Source organism: Trichosurus vulpecula, chromosome 5, assembly GCF_011100635.1.
Source record: "Trichosurus vulpecula isolate mTriVul1 chromosome 5, mTriVul1.pri, whole genome shotgun sequence".
NCBI classification, from domain to species: Eukaryota; Metazoa; Chordata; class Mammalia; order Diprotodontia; family Phalangeridae; genus Trichosurus; species Trichosurus vulpecula.
The window spans coordinates 124672771-124695655 of record NC_050577.1 but is presented as its reverse complement, the minus strand read 5'-3'; positions in this window follow the sequence as shown (position 1 = coordinate 124695655).

The window sequence follows — 22885 nt, the reverse complement described above, 5'->3', positions numbered from 1 at the left end:
CAGCAGCGGGTCTCAGTAGAGGGATTTTCAGAGACTCTCTTGCTAGTGTCTAGGGAAAGAATGGCACAGGCTGTTCAAAGGTTGGTTACAAAGTGAGATGGAAGTTTTAGGTCCTAATGCAGATCAGAAAATAGCAGCTCCAGGCAAGGCGGCTCATTGATGTAGTCACTGCCTTCTTGGTGAGTCACGGATTGATTTAAACCTCACTTTTTTGGGGAAAGGGGAGAATTTAAATCCATTCAACCAACGGCAAATGACTTTAATGCATCACAGCATGGTCCTCTCCATCTGTCCCCCTCATGTCTCTAACACTTTTATGTCTTTCTTGAGATGTAGCAACAAAAAATGCAGTGAGTACTGGAAGTGTATGTATACTACAGTAGTAAATCAGGGGCAGATGATGCTTTCTTTTCTTGTTTCTAATCCTGTTATTTATGATGTAGACTATTATAATAACCTGCCCCACCCTAATCCAGGAGATCACTAAGCCACTGTATTTAGGGAAAAATCTGTCATGACTCTCAACGCTCTTGCCTTGGTACAGGGGACAGCTCCCAGTCTTTTATTCCATACATATAGTTTGTCATATTCAATTATGTTCTTGCATGTTATCAATTTCATGTGCCTTGCCATACCTGCAGCATTATGTTACTATGGAAACCATTGTTTGTAACAGCTCCTGACTTCTATGCATTTAAAATATCAATATGTGCGACTTGGTGTCATAAATTTCTTTGCTTTTCTAGCATAAAATGGTAGAAAATCAAGAAAAGTACTAGGTGCTTAACAGATTGCTAACTCCCAGGAGTCATGACTAGGAAACCCAGTAATTTAGGATGTGACCCTGTTGTTGAGCTGCCCTTCCTGACATGGAAATCTGAGTATGAATCTGATGATACAGCTCACTAATTCTCTCTGGCTCATACCTGTAGTAGGAGAATCCTGGGAATTTCAATATCTAAATCATTTTGTTTCCTGCAAGGGACCATTAGTTCTTCTGTAAGCACTTAGTATACAAAGGACATTAAGCATGTACAAAGTTTTATTTATACAATAGAAAAGATAAAAATCATTGCTTTTTGTTGTTGTTCAGATGTTTCAGTCATATCTGACCTTCCTCACCCTGTTTGGGGTTTTCTTGGGAAAGATAGTGGAGGGGCTTTCTATATCCTTCTCTAGCTCATTTTATAGGTGAGAAACTGAGGCAAACAAAGTTAAATAATTTGCCTGGAGTCATACAGCTGGTAAGCATCTGAGGCCAGATTTGAAAATTCTTCCTGACTCCAGGTTTGGCAATCTATCCACTGCACGGCCTAGCTGCCCCAAAATAACTGCTACCTGAGCCCATAGACAGTCATCACACTTCCCTTAGGGACCTTGATGAAATCTGAGTGTATTGGAATATTTTTTTTTCTCAGGAGAGAGGATAGGTAGCAAAACCCCCCACCAGTAATGACTATGGACCCATGAATACAGATCTGGACACCAAAGGAATTCCCCCAACTCCTGTGTGTATCCTTGCATGGTTTGATCATGTTTGGTATATGCAAGAGATTCCTACAGCTTGACAGATTGGTGCATTTAATAATAACAATAGCTAACATTTATATAGTGCCTACTATGTGCCAGGCAGTGTGCTAGTGCTTTACAAAGACTATCTCATCTGTAGTTTAAAAAGGATTTGCAGTTACCTTGGTCCTCACATTATAAAACAGTATTGCCTTGATTCTTTTTGGCACTCATGCCTAGCCTGTAGTTCAAGAATAGTTTTCCTGAAACAACTACATGTATTTCTTATTTACCGAAGGGGACAGTTGAGCAATTTCTAACATTTCCAAAATTTTCTTAATTTCCAAACTTGATGATCTTTTTCCAGTCCTCAGCCATTTCAATCTCTATTCCTGGATACTCTCTCCACTAAGAATAGTGCTCTCTGTCTCCCTAACCACCTCTTTGTATCTTCTGCTGTTTAATCATCCACATCTTTTCTCCAAATTGTGGGTGTTCCCCTAAGTCCCAATCTCAGGCTCCATCCCTTTTCTTTCTTTCTTTCTTTTTTTTTTTTTTTTGCAGGGGGGAAGGCAGTGCCTAAGGTCACACAGCTAGTAAGTGTGTCAAGTGTCTGAGGCCGAATTTGAACTCAGGTACTCCTGACTCCAGGGCCGGTGCTCTACTCACTGCACCACCTAGCTGCCCCACCCCTTTTCTTTTTCTAACACTCTCTTTGTGTTAGAGCATCAGCTCCGAATTGTTTAATTGTCATCTCTATGTTAATGACTCCCGAGATCTATACATCTGGTCCTGGATTATCTCCTGAGCTACACCCCTGTATCACTAGTGATCTGGTGGATATTTCAAACTGAATTTCTCAAAAACATATTCAGAATGAAGCTTTTTAATCTTTCCTCCCAAGTCCTCCCATCTTCCTTCCTTCTGTCAAAGGTACACCACTTCTTCCAAACTTCCAGGTTCATAACATAGGCATTATCTTAGACTCTTATACAATTAGTTTTCGGATCTTGCTATTTCTACCTTCATGACCTGTCTTGGATCTGACCCTTTCTCTTTACTCACATAGCTATTACCTTAGTTTAAACTCTAGCCCAGGGTACTGTGTTAGCCTTCTAATTGGTCTTTCTGCCTAAAGTTTCTCATGTTCTTCTCCACCTTCCCGATTTCCTTCAAGAACCAGCTCAAGGGCCAACTTCTATAGGAAGCCTTCCCTGCTTCCCTCGGATGCTATTGCTATGCCACTCAGAATTACTATTTGTCTTTTGAGATGTGCCCCTTTTTGTACCCGTATGTGTATGTCTCCCTCACTAGTGTGTAAGCTACTTGAGAATAGGAACATTTGTCTTTTTGTCCCCAGTGCTTAGCACAGTGGAAACACAGTAGATTCTTTTTGATTGAGAGACAGATAGTGTCTGTGTTGCCAAATTGAACACGTCCATACTTCTTTTGGATTAATTTTCCTTTTGCATTGCCCAGAGATTCCATTCTTCCACACAAAATCTGTACTATTTCTCACTTAGTAACATTCAAAGTTCTAGCCAGAGGTGGGGAACCTGTGGCCTCGAGGCTATATGTGGCCCTCTAGGTCCTCAAGTGAGGCCCTTTGACTAAATCCAAACTTCACAGAACAAATTCCCTGATCCTAAGGGGATTGTGAGGTTTGTGGTTTGTGATTTGCGAAGTTTGTGAAGTTTAGATTCAGTCAAAGGGCCACACTTGAGGACCTAGAGGGCCACATGTGGCCTTTAGGTCACAGGTTCCCCACAGCTGTTAGGCTTGTCATAGAATGTTCTTTTTAATCCAGTGCCATAGTACCTTTCAAGATCTTTTGATCCATGAATCTAAGCCTGATGGCATCTTGCTCTGTTCCATGCACTCCATGTTATAACTCAAGTATCCCAAGGACTACATTCTATCTGGAAAGTTGCCTACATTTTCTTGTCTCTGCCTTGCCCTTTCTAAGTCCCTTATGCCTGAAGTGTTCTGAATTCTGTTAAATTCCTATGTGTCCTTTAAGTCTATCTCAAATGCCACCTTCTCCAGGAAACTTTTCTTGACCTCTGTTGAAAACAGACTTTAGAAAAAAATCACATTATGCACCATTTTTTCTGTAGTACAGATTAAAGCACAGCCAAGTAGCTTACTATTTTCTAAGTTTACTATTTTCTTAAGATTTCCTTATGAAAAAAAGGATAATTTGCTCTACTTTATATATGAAGATGATGCTAATGAGAAGTCCTCAATGGGCCATGCTCTCAGGTCTTCTCTTCCGGATATTTCCTTGGGTACAGAAAATTCAGGTGATTGCTCCAGATGCTTGTGCTTTTTTTTGTGTGTGCGTGTGCATGTGTGTGTGTTCGTGTGTTACAGTAGAAAAGCCAGTATCACTAAAGTGATAGGCAAAGGGTAGGATTATTTATTTCTCCTTCCGTATGCACGTCCCTCTCAATGCCTTTTGAGACTTCTCTTCCCTTCAAAAGCCTATGTTTATTTTACTATGAATCTGCTTAAGTAAATATTAGAAGATAAGGAGAAATAAACAGAAAATATGATTTGCCTTTGGCTCTGCATATTCCTAAGGGTAAGGGTGGGTTGTGTTATTCTAACATTATTGGCTGACCTGTTCTAACATCATTTTCTTGACCTGAAACACTCAAGAATGGCTTAGTTCAGGTTATGTTGAATCTATGGCCAAGGAAGAGTGAAGCTAAGTAACCCATCTGGGGAATAAACAAGTGCCACTGGCCATCTTCACACCATATGTTTTCATACATTAATTATTTTTCAGGCCATGCTACACACATTATTTAAGGAAGAAGAAAATTGAATTCCATAAACTTTTACTGAATACCTGCTATATTTGAGGATCTTTGCTAGATACTAGGAACCTAAGGACAGACAAAACCATCCCCACCTTCAAGAAGTAAGTCACTTGCTGAGGGTCAATCAATTAATATGTCAGGGGCCATGATTTGAATCCCACTATTACAGATGAGATAGGTAGATAGATAGTCAGACATAGATAGAATACTTACCAATCACTTAATTTGTGCTAGGCATTGTGTGAAGTACTGGGAATACAAATACAAATGAAGAAAAAAAGCAGTCCCTTCCCTCAAGGGGCTTATATTCTAATGAGGGAAAAAAAAACCACATAAAAGTGAGCTAAAAAGTAAGGAGAGGGAGTAGGAAGATACTCACACAGGAGCACAGTGTAAACAGATTGAGAAAGAAAGTGACCTGTCCAGGATCATACAGCCAAAAAAATACCAGGGATAGGATTCAACAGGCTAAGTGGCTTGCTCAGTCACTGAGATAATAAGTATCTAGGTTAGTATTGTAACCTAGGTCTTCCTAAGTCTATTTTCAGCACTCTGTATTCCATATTTCATTGCCTTTCGTTGGTGATACAGACATTTCTAGATTTAGTGGACATTTTAAAGGCAATCTTAAAGAGAAAAGTTTAATTTAGTCTTGGGAAATCCAGTCAAGGTTTTTCTGTCCCCTTAGTCACTCTGTAGTGAATTAGTAAGACATCTTTCAAAGAGCTCTGCTGTGATCCTATAAGCATCACTCACCAATCAGTAGAAAGGATTCATAAGTAGCTATATTAGGCTCATAGAGGAAGCTAAAAAATTTTTAAAAAATTTATTTCAGCTGGGCCTGGAATAGAGTTGTGTAGTTCCTACATAGGAAAAGAAATGGGGAAATTACTTACCTTTGCATTTCCAATAATGCTGAGAAAATTGAAAAGTATAGGCTAGTCCTTCTAAAAAGAGGGCTTTGGGAATAATTTACTCTATAATTTTTCTACACATTTAAATGTATTTAATTGTCTGGATTATCTATAGTGGGTTTCCATCTATATCTTTTGTTCATTCTTTCCCGTTAGGGAATTTGTCCATTGCCAATTTTATTGGTATTCAATTTAACTAAGCCAAATTTTCCTGCCATGATAATATAAACACTAAAACAATGCCATAACTTAAAATACAAAAAATCAATTTGGCAAGGCTTGGGAGGACAGGAGAACTATTTATATCATTCACCTTCATTGGTTACCAGGCCATTCCTGGAGTTATGTAGAGTATTATGCTGCTGCTTCAATAATAGGCATCATCAAAGAAACGTGAAATTGAAAAAGAAAATGGGCTAGCCTATATTCTTTTGATGTTAAGAAGGTCTCTAGAATTTTGGATGTCTCCACAATATCAACCTTACAGGAGGGTATGAATGAGAAATACATGGGGTGGATGGGCATGATGGATTGAATTCTGCATCATAGGAGAGAGTAGCCACATTGTTGAGATCACAGATTCATCAGAGAATTAGGGCATCACTGCTACACATTCTACCTTGTAGATACATCTGCTCATCTATAATTGTGTAATACTGGTGAAATTTCAAAAAAAAAACCAAATAAGAGTAGAACAAGAAATATATTTAGAAAAAAAATCATGATTTTCAAAAGGTAGTCTTGTTTTAAACACTATTTGTACTACATTGTACTTCTGGAATTTGTCGATATAAAATCATAATGCAATGAAAGTCCAAAATTCCATATAGCTCTGAGGATAAATTAAGGACCAGTGGGTAGAAATCAAGAAGAGTGGAGGAGTGCAAATTTCCATGGGTGACAAAAATGGGACTTGGAGTTTGTTGCAATACAATTTGATTTTGTTAACATGTTTATTATGCAAAGGATTTTCAGTTAATCCATGCGTGAATTTATTCTCCATCTAAACAATAAATTCTTTAAGGATTGGAATCATGTTGATATTTCTTTGCTCTACCCCACCAGCACCTAGTACAGTGCTGGCTGTGCAACAAAAGTTTTTAACAAACACTACTGACTGACCCATAGAAGGCCATAGAGATATCACATATTTAACTCCTTTCTCTTAGTTTTTCTGAATACTTTGTAGAGTTTGAAAATCAATCCTTACAAGGTATTTTGTTCTTATTAAAAAATGTTGTTGGGATAACACACATTATCTATTCCTTCTCTTAAACTCCAAAGTAAAATGTCTCTGGAGGAAACACTTAGAAGTAGAGGTACCAACTAATTAAGCTTAATTGTATAGGCCCAAGGAGGCTGATTAGTATAATATGTGAAACTACCTGAGTAGGAAAATGTGAAGGTTCTCTAAGTCCTAGGAAAAATTGCAAGTTAAACAGTTTTTATGTTTTGTTTTTTGGGATTTATATAATATAGAGTCTGGGGAAAGGGACAGCTAATTGTGATAAAGAGCAAGACAAAATGAATGTGGGGTTTTATCTTGATCTTCTCGTATAGGGCTTGTGGTAGAGTGTCACAAGTATTTGATTAATTGGTGATTTTGCCTAGGGTATAACTTGGGGGAAAATAATTTACCCTGTAGATCACCAAGAAGTAAACATGAAACTTGGAGCTCACAGCATGAGTCCAGGTGAACAAGGAAGACCTAAGAGTCCTTGAAATTCTCTGTCTCTCTCTGTCTCTGTCTCTGTCTGTCTCTGTCTCTGTCTGTCTGTCTCTGTCTCTGTCTCTCTCTCTTTGTGTATGTATGTGTGTTTTTGCTTCAATAATAATCACTTTTGAGCCACAGGGGGAAAATGAGCTTTTCAGCAAGTGCAATCTCTTCTGCCGAGATGGCGAATATTCTACCAAATGAGCTCCCCCTCCCCACTTTCTAATTTTTGTCAAACAAGAAAAAGCACAAAAATTGGTCAATCAGTATCAGTTCATTACCATCTTATGCCTCCATCTGTTTCTTTCCATTTTCACCTCCATCATCGTTGTCCAAGGTCTTATTGCATAAGTGACCATCACAAGCCAGTCCCACTGAAGAAGTGTCCCACCATCTTCATCAGCCAAGTATCCCACCATCATCACCACCAGGCCAAGTGCTACCAGTAGGCAGGCAAGTCAAAGAGTCCTGGGAATAGTAGCCTTATCCCACACCACTGGCCCTGCTTCTAGCTCAGCACCAGCAGCCATGATCTAGGGAAGCAACCTATCTCATAATTCCACCTAGAGGGCATACAGGTCAGCCTCAATGAAGCAGCAAAGTGCCTTAAAGGAAACATAGGATACATTGCTTCAGACAGCTCAAACCACTGCTGCCTCCTTCATCACCTCCACTCACACTGCAATAGAGACATCCTGGGACCATGAGTCCAAAGAACTCTGGGAATAGTAATGCCTTTAAGACCAGCTGTTTCCAATTTAGCTTCCAAAGGCCCTACCAGCATGGAAGAGTCCTGATATACAATTGTGAATCAGATATGGTCTCTTATCTGAAATTATGATGGCTTTCAAACTGCCTCAGAGAGCACAACTCTGATGGACTGGCCATGTTGTTCGAATGCAAAACGTACGCTTGCCAAAAAGACTATTTTATGTAGAACTCATACAGTGCAAGCATTCACATGATGATTAGAAGAAGTGATACAAGGACACACTCAAGGTCTCTCTCAAGAACTTTGGAATTGATTGTGTGACATGGGAAACACTGGCACAGCACTTCTCAGCATGGCGTGCCCACATTAGAGAAGGTGCTGTGCTTTGTGAGCAAAGCAGAATTGAAATAGCTCAAAGGAAATGTAGGATGAGCAAATTTAGAGTATCCACCCCAAATATTCACATGGACTATTTGTGCCTGACCTGTGGTAGAGCATTCCAAGCTCGTATTGGTCTGATCAGCCACAGTTGGACACATTGAAACTTGACTCTAGCACAGTGGTGTCATTTCGTTTCTCTTTGAGAATGAAGGACAACAACTAACCAACCAACCAATAATTTTGTTAATAAATTTCCTTCTGAATTCCCTTCCTAATCCATATTGGGAAGACAATTCCCATAAGGAACATAGTAAGTGTGACTTTGTATAACAATTTCATGACACAGGGATTAAATCTAGACTAATATCATATAATAACAATGGAATTAATTGTTTTCTCACTGGAAGTACTTCAGAAGAAGCTGAACTCTATGAAGGATGGTTGTGGAAGGGATTCCTGCATTGGAGGAGTGGTTTAATTGGATTGCTTTGAAGGTCTTCTATGACTCCAGGTCACTATGATGAAAATAGAGGTTCACCAATTACTTCTGTATACTTCATTTCTTAACATAGAAGAAAAATGTTCAGTAAACTAAAAAAATCATTATATGTTAAAGATTTATGTCAAATACTTCAGGGAAAATAGTTACAATTAACCTAGCACTCTCATTTCCCAAGTAGAATATGGCTAGTATTTTTGAGGGGAAAGGTATGCTTTAGAGTATATAGGTAATAATATTTAATGCTTATATTAATTTTCATTTTGTTGATCTGTTTAATGGCAGCATAATTATGCTGCTGCTACTGCTGGTAGCTAAGATTCATATAATACTTGCTATGTGCCAGTCACTGTACTAAGTACTTTAAAATTATTCTTATTTGATTCTAGCAACAACCCTAGGAGGCAGGTACTCTTATCATCTCTAATTTATAGATGAGGTAAAGAAAGGGTAAACAACTTGCCCAGGGTCACTGAGCTAGTTATATGTCTGAGGCCAGACTTGAACTCAGGTCTTCCTGACTCCAGGCCCAGCCCTCCATCCACTGTGCCACCTAGCTATCTTATACTATATACATAAGGAAACAATTCTTGGTACATTTTGGGTAGTAACCCACAAATTAATGATCTTCATGTGCTTTCCCAGAAAAATGAATAGAAAAGCTGAAATTTAGGACCATATGTAGGCATTCTTGGACTTGGGGCAGCATGGCTTTCATGAATGCTAGATTTCAGGTGAGTAGTTGAAGTAAGGGAGGGTTAAAGCAAAGGCAGTTAAAGCAGAGTAGCAGCACAGTCTGGAGGAAGGCTGTGGCCACTAATGGAGCAGACAGTTAATAGCACAGTGTGGGCAGACTAGGAAGGCAGGCTGAAATTTGGCCTGAGGGATATATCAAAGGGGAACAGAAAGCTATTTCTGGCAGTAGCTCCTGATAAAGCCCACTCCTTTTTCAGAAAGTATCTTCACCTTCCATTGTCTTCTTTGCATGAATCTTCTTTGTGCTGTGGACTTGATAGGTCAATTAAAATGAATGATCTTCTAGTCCTCTACACCTTTTGCTTTTTTAGACCACAATCATTTCCTGATGCCCTACCCCCAGTTAATTCTCTTTCTTTATCTTTTTTAAACTTGACTTTATATCCACTAGATCCTTAATATTCCCAGTTATGAGAAAAAAATTTACACAGTTAGAATAAGTTGGCTCTTGGATGAGCGAGGAGTCTCTACTACCCTTTATGTAAGATGGAGGACCAGCATGCCTTAACATCTGCCCTGCCATTTCATCCTAAATTCCTCTGGGCATTTCTATTTGACCTGTTGAAGCACCATTAGGATTTCTGGGCCTTTCCAGCTTCCCATATGAACTTTCATATATGTATTGTTTCCCTCAATTAATATGAGTTCCTTGAATGCAGGGATTGTATCGCTTTTTTTCTATCTCTGTCCCCATCACTTTGCACAGTTTTTTGGCATACATTAAGCACTCTGATAAATGCTTTGGTGCAAGGAACTTTTATTTGTTTATTTAGAAAAACTGTAATGACCTAACTTAAAATGTCTATTTTTCCCACAAAGGGAAGAATATAGGTGAAGTGGAACCAAAGTCAAAGTAAAGGTTATTTTTTGATGAAATAATTACAAAATTGTGGAGTTGAAAGGACTTCAGAAGTCCTTTATTCTAACTGTATTAGAACAAGAATCCCTCTACCCCCTACAAAATCCCAAACAATTGGTCATCTAACATTTAATTGAAGACCTTTAGTGAGAGAAATCTCATTACTTCCAAGGCATTCCATATCCCTTTTGGATAGGTCTAATTGTTAGGAGGTGTCCCCCCTTACATCTGCCTCTTAAACTTGCTTCTCTATAACTTTCACTCATTGCTCTGTATTCTGCCCCTAAGGACCAAGCAGAACACAGATATTTCTTCTTCCATACAACTTCTTCAAACACCTGTTCCTCTAAGTCTTCTCTTCTCTAGGTTTAACATCTCTACTTCCTCCAAATGGCTTGATTTTGAGACCCTTTACCATCTTGGGGAAATCCACTTCAGCTTGCTGATAGTTTTCTTAAAATACATCCTGAACTAAAAATACCTCTCCAATCATGCCTTGATGAGATGACAATACAGTGATTGTGTGCATTGTTCCGGATACTGTTGCTTGCTGAATCCAATCTACAGTCCCATTACCTTTCTAGCTGTCTTATCGCACTACTGATTCATTGAAATCTACTAAATCTCCAAATCTTTTCCATAATTGAAATATAACCCTATCTCTCTCATCATGTCTTTGTACAATGTTTTAAAAGCTCATATGTGAAACTCTACATTTGTTCTTAGCATTTATTTTTGAACACAGTCAAAGTCAGTAGGAAGCCTGGGCTGGAAATGAACGGGACAAATACCACAAAGTCTGAATTGTAGAATAATCCATAGCCCAGAGTGTAAAATAATCTAGAATTCTTTCACAGCTAACATAATGGTTTGAAGATTTCAGGATGAGAACAAAATAAGAGTAGTATGCTGAATGTCGGGATCAAGTGTACCTTCCTTTCTGAAAGCTTTTTCAGTTCTAGCCATCTTTATTTCCTTCTGATCCTAACAGGCAACGAAACCCTGAGAGAGCCTGGCTTGGAAGGCAATTAGGAAGAGATAGTTGGGGTGGAGTATGTGGGAGTGAGGTAAAGGGAAGAGTAGTTTCTGATAGTTACATTTCTTGGCTGTGATCCTATAAGGAAAGCTGAGCACCTTAGAATCAATGCTTTTGAATTGTGGTACTGGAGAAGAGTTTTGAGAGTCCCTTGGACAGCAAGGAGATCAAATTAGTCAATACTTAAAGAAGTTAATTCAGGCCATTCACTGGAAGGTCAAATACTCAAGATGAAGCTTAAATCATCTGTGATATAATGAAAAGACGGAATTCATTGGAAAAGACCCTGTTGTTGGGAAAGATTGATGGCAAAAGAAAAAGGGGTGGCAGAAGATGAGATAGATAGATAGTACCATGGAAACAATGAAAATAAACTTGGACAGACTTTGACAGATAGTGAAGGATAGAAAGGGCTGGTGTGCTGTGGTCCACGGAGTCACAAAGAGTCAGACATAACTGACAAAAATCCTGTCTCTCCCCGAACAACTCTAGCTAGTCCTATCTATCATATCCCTTTGCTTGAGCTTCCTCAAGGGACCTAGTTTCTAGTAAAGGTTCCTTAGGGAAGTTTCGCACATCTGTTGCAAGACACTATTTGGACTGGAGTTGACACTCCATCTCTAGAGTTCTATCCCATTTAAGACAACTTTCTCAGTTTGGGGAGTTTTCCTCATAGCCATTACATGATCACACTGTTAAAGCACCATGCAATACTCTAGTGGATAGAAAGCAGCCTTTAGGATGACCTAAGTTCAAATCCCACTTTTGAAACATAGTGACTGTGTGACTCTGAGCAAGTCACTGGATTTTTCAGTGTCCCTAGGCAACCCTAATGGTATAAAATGTAGAATGGGTGTGCATTGGTAAGCAAAATGGGCTCCTTAGCACTTAGTTCAACAAGTGCCCTTGAAGAGTTTGGCTTTTGTTTGCTTTGAGTAATTCATTGAGCCTTACTAGGTGCTAAGCCCCAGGCCCAAACCCCTATTGGGTGTAAAACCTTAGTGGGTGTGGATTGGCAACTGAGGTGGGGCCCAAGGTGGGGCTAACTCCAGGGAGGGCCTAGTTTACATGTCTGGGAGAGCAGAGGCTCTTAGACCACTTGGGTTTAAGTCGCCTCTTTGTGAGGATTCTAGGTCACGTGGGTGAGTCGCATGTGTGACTCACCCCTGACGCTGAAAAAGATATAAAAACCAGGGGTTGGCTGTCTGTTCTCTGGAGCTCCTCCTTACAGCAGTGGTGGCTCGTGACTCTGGGTCAGCCCTTGTTCTGAGCTCCCGGGCTGAACCTAGATGTTGGTAACTATGAATCTGTATTGGGTCTGTCTGTTGATGTTTATAATTTGTTTGTATGTTGCTCTGAAGTTCAGGGTGCTGGCCCTCTCCTCTGAACTAAGTGACTGATATTTGTATGCTGAATTAAAGTGAGCTTGTCAACTCCTTCACCTTGCTTTCCTTAGTTAAGCAGATCAAAAGAACCTGTGCTGTTGGCAGCTTTCTGGGTGCTGGCTGTGGGTGGATCTTACACCCCCACAGAAGCTGCTAGCCGGATTGTTGAAACAGGGTGCTAATCTCTATTGGTAGACAGAGTTTTCTCATCGGTTCCCTGTACCAATGAAGTAAAAAGATCAGTTTAAAAAAATTGTAGCAGCATGTTTTGGGGGAGAAATAAAGGAACAAAGTAGATGCCTGTCAATTGGATAACAACTGACCAAATTTTGTTGTATGAATATAATGTAACACTAGTATGATTTAAGAAATTATGAATATGAACAATTCAGAGAAATATGGGGAGATTTCTATGAACTGATGCAAAGGTAACACATGTGGAAGAACAGTCTATGCCAGGGGTGGGGAATGTGTAGCCTCAAGGCCACATGTGGCCCTCTAGGTCCTCAAGTGCAGCCCTTTGACTGAATCCAAACTTCACAGAACAAGTCCTCTTAATAAAAGGATTTGTTCTGTAAGGCCACATGTGTCCTTGAGGCTGCACATTCCCCACCCTTGGTCTATGCAATAATTATAATGATATAAAACCAGGGTTGTCCAAAATGCGGCCTGCACGAGGCATGTGTTCCCACAGTGCAGCCCGCCTACAAGCATAGAAATTTACATAAATGCTTTAGTAAATGAAGCCAGGCTACTGCAGAGTTCTCACTAAAATGGCAAATCAAAATATATTGTCTATTGTTTCAATAAAAACCTAAGGTTGGACAGCCTTGATATAAATGAAACAAAATGAAAAGACAAGCCAACACAGATTAATTATGATAACCAATTATGGTCCCAGAGAATGAATAGTGAAACTCACTGCCCTACTCTGGGTAGAGAAGTGGGAGACTTAGAGTATGCAATGTTGTATATATACACTATTGGATTGTAGTAGTCAGTTTTTCTTAGATTTTGGGGTCAAATGGGAAAATATTTCAGGAAATAACTATAGTGATAAAAAGAAAAGGCATAAGTGAAAGTTTTTTTTGGGGGGGTAGGGTGAAGCAAATTATGATTTGGAGAGAATTGCTTTCTTACCTTTTTTGGTTGGCACATCTGGCTTTGGTCCCTGTCAGATGTCCTGAACTGAACAGATAAGTTGTCTAGTCTTAAATTTTAGGTCCTTTTTTCCCAGAAAGTTGGATGTAGCAGAAAGGAAACAATCTTGCAAAAAGGTGAAATTTCAGATATTGGGCTCTATTTTCTAGTGGGAAAACTGTCCTGATTTAAGAGAGAAAGGCACATTCTATGAGAAAGATTGCTTGAGAGCCATTTCTTATTTCTTATCTTTGATTTTGCTATATTTTAAAAGTAGTACTGAATATAAATAAAGATGCTCTCAAGTGGACTACAGGACCTATGCCCAGTACCATCATTATATGCTCATAAATTGGCTAATTAACTGTCAATTTACCTTTAGAAATTTCACCATACACTATCTTGATTCAGGCTAGTTTCCTGACTTAGAATGCTTACATTTTCTGCTAGTTAACTGTAAATATTACTTGCATTAAATAATAGGTCAAGTGATGATGCTAGTTAGTGAGGCAAAAAGCCCATCAGTAATAACTTATGATAAAGTATTCTTTTTTACTCAATTACTAAGCCAGGATATTTGCTTTACCTGGGAGGGGGGAATCTGACAAAGTTGTGGGAATGAAAATACATTCCTCCCTTATTCTTTTGTTGGCATTGTTACCAGGAATGGACATTTGAGTATTAAGTTAAATTTCTTTTCCTCTTGGAATATGATGGAGCTGAACTCTACATTTCAGAATTAATTCTATCATCCTAGAGAATTTTTAAAAAGGTTTTTATCTCTGTGCATTTTGAATTCTGGTTACTAAGTGCAAGACTTGGTATACACACACATACATATATGGGTGAGCATATATATATATATATATGTGTACACATGCACACATATATATACACATGTATATAAAAATAAAATAAAGTACCTCCCTCCATCCCCAATCTAAGGAAGCTATTTCCAGAGAGGATCCTGGGAAACTTTGGAAGGGACATTAAGCACCACATAAAGCAGTTCTCAGCAGACATGTCCCAGGGTTAATAACAGCTTTTACACATAACCTGACATCTTCATCATGGGCAGAGCCCTGACAGGTGAAAAGTGGTATTCCTAGCCTCAAGATGATGTGGAAATTACCCTTCCAGGATGAGGTCCATCTAACTGCTTTTAAAAAGCTGAGTCTACTACTCAATAGGGAGAATAAAGAAACTTAGCAAGCTGTTATCTGGGTTTTGATTCACATTTTGGGACATAATCAGCAATACCTGTGGTAAGAGACTGAGAGAGAGCTTTATAATTGAAGAAGAGGGAGTGTTGCAATGTGTTAAAGCTTTGTAGGGAAATGGGGATTTATTACCATGCTGATGTGTCAGGTGGAAGATGGATGGAGTGGTTAAATGTCACTCAGGTGGATTTAGTGAAAAAGGAAAAGATAGTCATTGGGGTGCAAGCAGAAGGATTGGCATATCTATGATGGGAGATATAAGTCATAAGAAAAGGTAGCTTGCTTTTATCTCAACTACTGCTGCAGCATTGTGAGGGTTCCCTAGACACATTTTTATTGAAAGCTTTTAAGCTAATTAAATGCACACGAACCTGCATTTTCTGTTTGTTACTTTTTATGTTGTGAGCTCAGATTTTTACAAAATTATATTGTTTAAAAATGTTTTATTAATGCCATTTGTTTTTATGCCAGCCATGGCTTCATATACCTTTCTGCCCCAAATTATCCCATCCCTGACATATCTGAACTTTTTTTACACCCAAGAAAAGCAGTTTGTTGTTGTTCAGTCATTTCAGTCACGTCTGACTCTTTGTGACCCCATTTTGGGGGTTTTCTTGTCAAAGATACTGGAGAGGTTTGATGTTTTCTTCTCCAGCTCATTTTACAGATGAGAAAACTGAGACAAACAGGGTTAAGTGACTTGCCCAGGGTCACACAGCTAGTAAGTGCCTGAGGCCATATTTGAACTCAGGAAGATAAGTCTTCCTGACTTCAGGTCTGGTGCTCTATCTACTGCACCGCCTAGCTAAAAAGACAATTAATAAGGTTCAGGCATGTGCGGGCGTTCTCCCCTTGTAATTCCTTGCCTCTCTGTTGAGAGAAAGGTATTGTGTTGTGTTATCTATTCTCCAAGAACCAAGATTGGTTGCTATACATATTCATAGTTTGACTTCTTTTTATCATTTTTTAAATTTATAGTATTATAATAACTGTGCATATTGTTCTCCTGGTTCTGTTTACTTCATTCTGCATCAATTCATACAGATATTCCTGTGTTTCTCTGAATTCCTTATATTATTATTTTATTATATTATATCTATCCTTGTATTTTAATGCTCCATTACATTAACATACTACAGCTTATTCAGACATTCTCCAAACAATAGGGACCCACTTGGTTTCTAATTCTTTTCTATGACAAAAAAATGCTTTTGTGAATGTTTGGCGTATATGAAGACCTAAGGTAGAGGAGTATGTTCCACTCATGTTTTCTATCCAATTGTTTGTAGTTAATTAATTAATGAATTTAATTAATGAATGAAATTACTGATTTTTATTACCTGTGTATCATAACCTTGTCTTCTCCAATTATACTGTTCTTTCAGTCTCTTATCACAGGCATCACTGATTATGTGCCAAACCTGTGAATTAAAACCCAGGTAACAGATTGCTGAGTTCCTTTATTTTCCCTAGTCAGTATGGTCAGATTTAAAAAAAATAAAAAAATTCATATTACAATTTATTCATTTTTATAAAGTGGATTTCAGCATTTTTTTCCCTGCAATAGATTAGAGTTACCACCAGAACACAGGTGTTAGGAAAACCATCATTAAACCCCAACAAAACTGGGCAAGGAGAATCACATTAATATTGATGTCACTGAACACATACACAGGCAAATCTACTACAATTGGCCACTTTATCTACAAATGTGGTAGGATCTATAAAAGCACCATTGAAAAGTTCAAGAAAGAAGCTCCTGAGAAGAGGATGATCCAGTATGTCTTAGTCTTGGATAAATTGAAAGCCAAACATGAGCATGGCATCACCATTGATACTCTCCCTCTGGAAATTTGTGATCAGCAAATATTATGTGACCATCACTGAAACCTCAGGACACAGAAACCATATCAAGAATATGATTATAGGGACATGTCCAACTGATTATGCTGTGAGGATTGTTGCTATTAGTGTTGGTGAATTTGAAACTGTTATCTCAAAGAATGGTGAAACCCAGGAGCTTATCTTCCTGGCCTACACACAAGCATGAAATAATTGATTGGTGGTAGCTGCTGATATCAAGAATAACCAACCACTGGAAGCCATCTGGAGAAAAGAGATAAAAAAAAAATCACATTGCAATCACATACTGATTGTTTGGTCAACAATGGAATTTAAGCTCCTTGAGGGTAGGGAACTCCTTGTTTCATTGGTTGCTTTTGTATCTCCAGTATCTAACCCGGTACCTTTCACACAGTAGGTCCTTAATCAATTTTTATTAGGTTGAACTTACACTGAATCATTCAGGCCAAAACAAAGTAATATAGGAAATGAATCAGAAAGATCGATTATCCGTATTGTTTAGGTTATTTGGATGATTGCCAAATTTTCCCTTCATTTTTCACTTTGTGGAATCCTCCAAGCTAAGAAACATTTTGAATTCTTTAGGCAGGTAAAATCTCAGTGATGTAGTCTAGGGACTGGGAGACATTCCATTTCTTTCTCCCTTGAATCCATTGCTGAGCTCTGAGAATGCAAGAGAATCACACTATTTCTTTCAACACCTCATCATTCCTTAAAAAAGATAGTTTCATGTCATAATGCATTGTGATATAGAAAATGAATCACTTAAAAGAGTATCTGTTCTTTTGACACTTCACAATGCAATCCAACACTGATGTGGAAAGACATAAAGACTAATGAACAAATGAGAAAAAACATACTAAACAGTTCTGTTGAGTGATCATTTGATCAATGAAACTATTTTTCATTTGTGTACTCTAGCTTACCTATCAATTTATTTAAAACAGTCAAATCATTTTGAAAGAGGCTAAAAATAGAGCTAAGTACAGACAATGAAGATTTGAAATGACCATGGCAGTGACTCTGTGTCCAGATGAAGTGGACCCCAATTCTCTACCCAACTCATACACTGTTGCTATCACCAGTGGCTAGCCACTAGGGGAATAATCACCATTACACATTTTGTATTGTGTAAAAGATACAGGCTATAACATGTATAGCTTCTTGACTCAATTATCTCCCTAGAAAAAATTCACAGCTTGAAGAATTTTTTTAAAGGGGTATATACTGCATTTATTTTTTCCACAGTAAAACTCAGTTAAGCATTGTTGATGAACATCTGAAAGCCCAAGGCTTTTTAAAAAAGATTTTTGTTGAAGATCTATTTAGTTTTTGTTTAGGAGATTAGGTTTTAATTGTTTTTTGTTTTAGAGGGGGATGTGCTTTGTTTCTTTTGCAGGAAGAGCACATAAAATTTCAAAAAGGAACATGTATTTCTAAAGCATGGCACTAATGATAGACTTAATACTGGCAGACAGTCAGTTAGTAAACTAGAATTTATTAAACACATACTATATGCCAGACACTGTGTTAAATGCCAGGGACACAAAGAAAGTAAAAAAAAAAAATTAGTCCCTGATCTCCAAAGAGTTCACAATGTGTCTAATGTTTAACAACTTGGTCTCCTCTTCCCCACCCTCTCCAATGAACACATGACTGACTTTAAAGCATTTTATCTATCACTTTCTTTTCTTTGAATTCCCTACTTTATTATTTAATATTTTTTAGTTTTCGGCATTGATTTCCACAAGATTTTGAGTTACAAATTTTCTCCCCATTTCTACCCTCCCCCCACTTCAAGATGGCATATATTCTGATTGCCCCATTCCCCAGTCAGCCCTCCCTTCTGTCACCGCACTCCCCCCATCCGTTTTCCCCTTACTTTCTTGTAGGGCAAGATAGATTTCTATGCCTCATTGCCTGTATATCTTATTTCCCAGTTGCATGCAAAAACAACTTTTTTTTGAGCATCTGCTTTTAAAACTTTGAGTTGCAAATTCTCTCCCCTCTTCCTACCCACTCACTATCCCTAAGAAGGCAAGTAATTCAACATAGGCCACACATGTATCATTATGCAAAACACTCCCATAAATAGTCATGTTATGAAAGACTAATTACATTTCCCTCCATCCTATCCTGTCCCCCTTTATTCAATTTTCTCCCTTGACCCTGTCCCTTTTCAAAAGTGTTTGCTTTTGATTACTTCTTCCCCCTATCTGCTCTCCTTTCTATCATCCCCCCTTTTTATCCCCTTCTCCCTACTTTCATGTGGGGTGAGATACCTAATTGAGTGTGTATGTTATCTCCTCCTCAAGCCAAATCTGATGAGAGCAAGATTCACTCATTCCCCCTCACCTGCCCCCTCTTCCCTTCCAATGAACTTCTTTTTCTTGATAATTTACCCCATTCTATCTCTCCCTTTCTCCCACTCTCAATCTCTCATCCCTTAATTTGATTTTATATTTTTAGATCCCTTCATATTCAACTTACCCTGTGCCCTCTGTCTATATATATGTGTATTCGCTTCAACTACCCTAATACTGAGAAAGGTCTCATGAATTGTACACATCATCTTTCCATGTAGGAATGTAGACAAAACAGTTCAACTTTAGTAAGTCCCTTATGATTTCTCTTTCTTGTTTACCTTTTCATGCTTCTCTTGATTCTTGTATTTGAAAGTCAGATTTTCTATTCAGCTCTGGTCTTTTCACTGAGAAAGTTTGAAAGTCCTCTATTTTATTGAAAATTCATATTTTGCCTTGGAGCATGATACTCAGTTTTGCTGGGTAAGGGATTCTTGGTTTTAATCCTAGCTCCATTGACCTCCGGAATATCATATTCCAAGCCCTTCAGCCCCTGCTGCTAGATCTTGTGTTTCCACAATATTCAAATTGTTTCTTTCTGGCTGCTTGCAATATTTCCTCTTTGGCCTGGAAACTCTGGAATTTGGCTACCATATTCCCAGGAGTTTTCTTTTTGGGATCTTTTTGAGGAGGCGATCCGTGGATTCTTTCAATTTCTATTTTACCCTCTGGCTCTAGAATATCAGGGCAGTTCTTCTTGATAATTTCTTGAAAGAAGATATCTAGGCTCTTTTTTTTGATCATGGCTTTCAGGTAGTCCAATAATTTTTAAATTATCTCTCCTGGATCTATTTTCCAGGTCAGCGGCTTTTCCAATGAGATATTTCACATCGTCTTCCATTTTTTCATTCCTTTGATTTTGTTTTATAATATCTTGATTTCTCATAAAGTCACTAGCTTCCACTTGCTCCAATCTAATTTTTAAGGTAGTATTTTCTTCAGTAGTGTTTTGGACCTCCTTTTCCATTTGGCTACTTCTGCCTTTCAAGGCATTCTTCTCCTCATTGGCTTTTTGGAACTCTTTTGCCATTTGAGTTAGTCTATTTTTTAAGGTGTTATTTTCTTCAGGATTTTTTGGGTCTCCTTTAGCAAGTCATTGACTTGTTTTTCATTAATTTCTTGCATCACTCTCATTTCTCTTCCCAATTTTTCCTCTACTTCTCTAACTTGCTTTTCCAAATCCTTTTTGAGTTCTTCTATCGCCTGAAACCAGTTCATATTTTTCTTGGAGGATTTTGATATAGGCTTTTTGACTTTGTTGATTTCTTCTGGCTGTATGTTTCGATCTTCTTTGTCACCAAAAAAAGATTCTAAAGTCTGAGTCTGAATCTGAGTCTGTTTTCACTGCCTGTTCATGTTCCCAGCCAACTTACTTGACCCTTGAGCTTTATGTCAGGGTATGACTGCTTGGAGAGTAGAGAATATGTTGTCCCAAGCTTTAGGGGCTGCGCTGCTGTTTTCAGAGCTAATTCTATGCATCAAGCTCTGCCACACCAGTGCTCCTCCTCCCACAAGAACCACCAACTCAGACCGTGACCCAGATCCAAGCAGGCTCTGCACTCCTACTCTGATCTGCTGCTTATTCCTCCCTCAGGGTGGGCCTGAGGCTGGAAGCAACTGCAGCTTTAGCTCTGGAAGCAGCATCAGAGCTGCACCACTTCTGCACCCCCAGGGCTAGGGCTGACCGCACACTCCTTTCATTCTGATCTAGCAGTTTTTCCACTAACCTGCTCTGTTGTCTTTGGCCTTTGTGGCTTGGGAAGTCTGGTAACTGCCACAGCTCAATGATTCAGGGCTCTACCGCCTGTTCTGCCTGGCTCCTGGTCTGGTAGGTCTTGGCGCAGCCCACACTGGGCTGTGTTCTGCTCTGCTCCCCGCTCCATGCAATAGATCCTTCCCAGTGACCATCCAGGCTTTCCCGGGCTGGAGAACTGCTTCTCTCTGCTATTTCATGGGTTTTGCAGCTCTGGAGTTTGTTCAGAGCCATTGTTTACAGGTGCTTGGAGGGATCTGGGGGAGAGCTTAAGCAAGTCCATGCTTTCTAGCTGCCATCTTGGCTCCTCCCCTATCTATCACTTTCTTAAGTCTAGTCTAGACAATCAACAAAACAGTAAATCCAGCTCTTATTTGTTTGTTTATTGATTTTCAAGGTGCAAATGTTCACACTAAAAGTTTAACAACCTGCCTTTAGGAGCCTGTTTGGTCTGACTCCAGTATACCCCTAAATGGAGGAGACAACATGTAAGAAACTATATACAGCCAAGTTATTTACAGGATTAGTTGGCAATAATAGCAGAGGATAATGGATAAAATCCTTCTATTAAAACATAATCAATCCCTTTAAAGAAACATATTTAAACTTCCGTAAAAAGTAAAAATCTACTTAATAATGTTTTTAGTAAAATAAAAATTAATATTTATTGGAAGCATATTTCCTTTTTATTTTTGTGACTTCTCGGCTAGGTTTTGAGCCTAGCACATTAAAAGCCCAAATTATTTGGTACCTCTTGGCCTAGTTCTCTAAAGGGAAAAAAAAATTCCACAGTTCTTACAGAAATAAAGCTCAGTTGTTTCAGTTGTATGTGACCCCTTTTGGGGTTTTCTTGGCAAATATACTGGAATAGTTTGCCATTTCCCTCTCCAATTCATTTTACAGATCAGCAAATTGAGGCAACAGAGTTAAATGAGTTGCACAGGGTCACACAGCTACTAAGTTTCTGAGGCCAGATTTGAATTTAGGAAGCTGAGTCTTCCTGACTCTGGCCCCAAGCTCTATCCACTGCACCATCTATTGTTCCCACCAAGTATAGTCTCTGAACTCAATACTAGGCAGTCATCTTGCAAATAAGAATTTGGTAAGATAATTTAAGTAGATTAGTAGAGATCTATCCCTATTGCTAAAAAACAAACAAAGAGACAACTTAAAATATATTATTCAAATTAGCATTGCATGTTTCCATTGGGTCGGAACCAATAACCAATTTTAATTTAGTTATAACTTTCAATACTTTGAATTTGAATAATATGACCCCCCCCTTTACAGGATTTATTATTTGAACCATATCATTGGGAAACTGGTCCATGAAATTTGGACCTAGATATATTACTCCATGGGGAGATCAGGAAATGATTAGTGTAGGAGGTGGCATCTGAACTATGCTCTAGGTATTTTACAAAGTAGATGTGAGAGAATGGTTTCCAAGTATGGGAGATCATTTATGCAAAGTTACAGACACAAGAGATGAAATGTCATAGTTAGAGGAAAAATTCTTTGGCCAGTTTGAAGAGAACAGAGAGAATGTGAAGAGGAATAATATGAAATATACTAGAAGTCAGTGGGAGCCAGATCATGGAGTGCTTTCAATGTAAGGTTGAAGTGTTTGTATTTTATATGAAAAGCCACAGGGATCCATTAAAGATTTTTCAGTAAGAGATGACATGGGTAGATCCTGGTTGTGATACAACTTACCTGTGTGAACTTGGACAATTTATTTAGACTCCTTGGGACTTGGTTTCTTAATTTACAAAATGAGGAGGTTAGACTAAGTGATGTATAGAGGCCCTTCCTAGCTCTCAAACTATGATCCTCCAATCCTAGCACATAGTAGAAAAACTCAGATGCCTAATACTTCTCCATCTAGTGCCTGGGAGAATAAAAACCTCTCCCCACAAGATCAGTCAGTACAAATGTAGTGCGTAAGTGTGGTCC